The sequence below is a fragment of the Gobio gobio genome (genome assembly GCF_949357685.1).
Source record: "Gobio gobio genome assembly, chromosome: 19".
Lineage (NCBI taxonomy): Eukaryota > Metazoa > Chordata > Actinopteri > Cypriniformes > Gobionidae > Gobio > Gobio gobio.
In genome coordinates this window covers 44,685,139-44,690,028 of record NC_137112.1, presented here as the reverse complement: position 1 = coordinate 44,690,028, position 4,890 = coordinate 44,685,139, and positions in this window count along the sequence as shown.

Below are 4,890 nucleotides of genomic sequence, written 5' to 3'. Positions count from 1 at the left end.
GCGAACGAGTTGTTCATTCAAATCGGTTCTTTGAAAGAATCGGTCAAACCGAGTCGCTTTGGTAAAAAGATGTTAAGCGTCTAGTTCGTTACTGGTATTTTATCGGTGTGTTTTTGAGAAGATCAAAGAAAATCCTTGGGGAATTATACTGTGGAGCTGGAGCCTGCTTTATAGGCTACATAAATTAAAATCAACAAATACTACTATTTACAAACCTATGACGAACAATATTTCACAAAATATTTAATTACAATAAACGACTTTTGGGAACGTTATTGAGTGAACAAACAGGTCCCATTAAAGCGAATCGATTCGCTAAAATTGTGGGAGATCAGTGCTGGTGCCCAAAAATAACACCATCGACTAATGACTCAAGCGAACCGATTCACTCCAACAAAATGATTCGCTAAAAAGATTCAAACATCCAAACTTGTCCGTGCAACAGGTGTGTTTCTCAACATTCCGCCATCAAAGCCAAATACATTTGAAGGTAAGAAATAACTCACGGTTGCCTGAGTCGACATATTTGGACTCTTTTGTATCATATTTTCATATTCAGCGTACCTTCATCTAACAGGTCCGACAAGTTCTTGATCTATTATGTTTTTTGTTACAGCCTATGGTTACAGCAAGGTTAACAACACAAACCCACATTAATTTATACACAGGTTTATCTGGCTGCCCAAGTGTCAGTATAAACACTTAGAGCAAATCCTATTTTAAATTTACTTTGTGATTTGTTGCTACTAATGACAAACAGCACCATGCAAGACAGTGAGACTATTGTTTGAGAAAAGGGCAGTAACATTCCCATAGTTCAACTCAACTTCATCATTTATTTAGTTATTTAATTACTTTTGGCATTTTTTGCAGTCACAATACATTCAGCTTCAGAATATCATATAGACAAATCACACAAAATATTTAATATCACATTTCATACAAAAATCTAAATCTTTTATAAAACATTTAGACATCATCTAAGATCATTTAATACCGTAATTTATTTTTTTTCTGGCAAAAGTTCACTGAGAATAAAGAAAACACTTGTCAAAATACATATATTTATATATTAATTCTTTTCAATAGAGTATTTAAAATATTCTTCATTTAACACAAAACACATAAATTAGTGCCGCTGCTGCAGTGATGTTAAACTAAATCTTCATAAGTCATTATATTTGATAGAATTTCTTCTTTGTCAGTCAGTATTTCTGTCCCCTGGTGGCTTTTAAATGATCAAGCTTTTCGTTTCTGTCCACTGCAAAGCTAGCATGTGCTCAGTGCCACTTACAATAAAGAGTCATAGTGCGCTCATTAAAAAAAAAAACTACAAGATACAGTAGGAGAAGGTGAACAACATTAGGTTTCAATTCCAGGACACTTGCATGCCATGTGCAAATACGGAGTAGCAATTAGCTAAAATGGCACAACGAATATCTGCATGTGCAATTACTTGAAAGGAGCTAGATCCTTGAGAAAATTGAAGTAGATGGTTTTTCGAAAGGCTTAAATTGGACCCTATCATCTTTTTTTGGTCTGCAAAAGGCACCTTTTGATGATTTTGTAAATTAGCAACTAGTTAAAGATGCTGTAAGCGATTTTATTTTGGAGTAGCTCAATATGAAACAGGCCCGTTCACACCAAGAAAGATAACTATAGCGATAACTATAATAGCGTCCGCACCAGCAGACAATATCGTGAACAAACAAGACAATCTCGATGCTGCACTTTTGTCCAAGTATAGGTCTTCAGATCAGTGGGCGTGGCCATAAACAGAGGGCATTTTCCACTGTGTTACCTGATTTGCCCACGTCACAGTGTGGGTGGGGTTTAGGGGTGGGGTCGGGTGAAGGGGGTAATTTTCATTGCGTGATTTATAAACCCTCATCAGTTTGAAAACACCCACAAATTTAGAAACGCCCACTTTTGTTCCGCAGAGACCTCATAGAGACAGAGCAACACACGTCATTATCTGAAGACCACGCCCACCGGGGGGGGGGAAACAATCGAATGCCCTCCATTGACTTTGTATTGCGTGAAGCAGCATCCTTGTCATTTCGGACTTATTACAAAAAACAGAACAATGTCTAAAAGCGGATATGTGACAAAGTGTACAGCAAACAAGCTAAGCAAAACCCACAACCAAAAACCCAGATGTTTTTATAAGCTATTGACCCAAAAAACGAGCGTTTAAGGACAAAAAAGTGGATACAGGCCATGAAGACACGTTATATTGAGAACTACACCCACTGGAGGGGAACGTAATCAGCGACAGGAAATATCATATATAAAACTGACATTTGGAAATTTGACTTAACAGTGACAACATATTTACTGCACACATAGGCATACTGAGGCATACTAAGTGTCAGGATCCCAAAATTTACCCATTCTTCCTGCTGAAGCGTCACGTTTTACTGCCTTTATCCACTTTTGTCTCCTTAAACTCTCGTTTTTTTTGGGTCGACAGCTTATAAAAACTTATTTCTGTGTTTCTTAGCTTGTTTGCTGTACACTTTATCACATTTCAGCTTTTAGACATTGTTCTGTTTTTTTTATAAGTCCGAAATGACAAGGATGCAGCCTCACGCAATGCAAAGTCAATGGAGAGCGTTGGATTGTTTCCCCCCCCGGTGTGGGCGTGGCCTAAATACGCTCTGTCTCTATACTCGTTTTGTCGTCTGTCGCTTTAAATGCTCAAGCTCTTCAAAGCAGGGTGGATTCTGATTGGCTGTCAATGACTACGTTTACATGGACAGCAGTAATCTAATTATTGACCTTATTCTGAATAAGACAATATTCTGATTAAGGTGTTTACATGAGTTGCTTTTAGAATATTCCGTTCATGTTCCAGTTTTACATGTTATAGCTTGATTAATGACACGTCATTACGTCCCCATGCCACGCTGCGCTGTCCGACGTCCAATCATAGCGCAACTTTGGCAGGGGTGTTAAAATCACAGACTGTAAAAAAATATGGACGCAGTGTCCGTGACGTCACCCATAGGATTCTGATGAGCAGTTTTGAAGCGTAAAGTAGGGTCGAGCTGGCCGTTGCCATCTTGGCATCACGTCATCGCGTGTCACTACCGAATAAGACAGAAAATGGGCAAAGAGGCGGGACGTGGGCGGAGCTGAAGTGACGCGATGACTAACAGACAGCAGATAAATGGCTATCCACCTGTCACTCGAAGTGGCCACGCCCTTAATTATGCAGAACTTTAATGCTTTATATAATGTAAACGAATGAGTTAAAAAAATTCACCCCCCTCACAGTTATCATGAAGGGCAAAATTTGCTATATAGACCAAAACCACAATTTGTACCAGACTGTAAACATGTTTTTTTTTTCTGCTGTTTTTTTTTTCTGCTGTCACTTCCGTATTGGCTTCAAGAGAAACTGTGCGAGGTTGCCGCTTGGCAGAGACCTCATACTCGTTTTGTCGTCTGTCGCTTTAAATGCTCGCTCTTCAAAGCAGGGTGGATTCCGATTGGCTGTCAATGACTACGTTTACATGGACAGCAGTAATCTAATTATTGACCTTATTCTGAATAAGACAATATTCTGATTAAGGTGTTTACATGAGTTGCTTTTAGAATATTTTGTTCATGTTCCCGTTTTACATGTTATAGCTCGATTAATGACACGTCATTACATCCCCATGCCACGCTACGCTGTCCGACGTCCAATCATAGCGCGACTAGCAGGGATGTTAAAATTCAATGGGCTCAGGCAACCGCTGTAACTTTACCTGCGGGTGTCGCTGTTCGACAGTGTTACTTTATAAAAACGAGTGATTTTTTTAATACTTTTTAAATATATATATTTACGTTGTTTTATTTTTGTAATAGTACATATTGTAAGAGACACTGCTCATCTTGCCTCCTTCACAGCCTACATTTCAAATAATAGGTTTGATTAATGATGAAAAATGTTTAAAAATCGTGATTGTTTGGATAGTTTTTTCCTGCCGTCGAGCCACAGGCGTTCACTGAATGACCCAGTTAGGTCACAATTATGAATATGGGATTACAGATACAAACTTATTGTATTTTACTTTTACAATGAGCAGAATAATTACAACAAAAAGAAAAATATATAGAGGAAGCAGTGTCAGAATGAGCTGTCAAGAAAGACCATAGCAACACGTCATTGCAACGACATTTCAGACTGACAGATATGTAAAAGATAAACAGGAATTTTCCGACATTTGAGCGCTTTGTTACTGTTTTGTACGCGTTGTTATATTAATTATAATTCAAATCTGTTTTATTGGCCACAATATTATTGATGATTGTTGAGAGGGGCACTTTTGATACATTTTTAAAAAGGGCAGGGGCTCGAGCCCCCAAAGCCCTCCCCTCTGCACATGCCTGGTGTGTGTGTGTGTGTGTGTGTGTGTGTGTGTCCTGTCACAAAATGCGGCGAAAACTCCTACACAACGTTAATAGTTAGATTAAGGTGTGTACATGTCTGTAATGCTCTCCGATAATGCAACTAAAATAGGCATACTCCACATGTCTTAATTCGATTTGCGTTTACTTCGAGTATGACTTTAACCGGATTAAGGTCATTAGAAATCGCTGTTTACATGGTAGCTTCTTAATCAGAGTATTGTCTTAATCAGGTTAATATCGGAGTATTGTTGTCCATGTAAACGTGCTGAATGTTTTAATCATTCATCAGCTGGAAAAAAATATCTTCTGAAAGTGACTACGTTTACATGGAAAGCCATAATCTAATTATTGACCTTATTCTGAATAAGACAATATTCTGATTAAGGTATTTACATGAGTTGCTTTTAGAATATTCTGTTCATGTTCCCGTTTTACATGTTATAAAACATAGCTCGATTAATGGTACGTCATTATGTCCCCATGCCACGC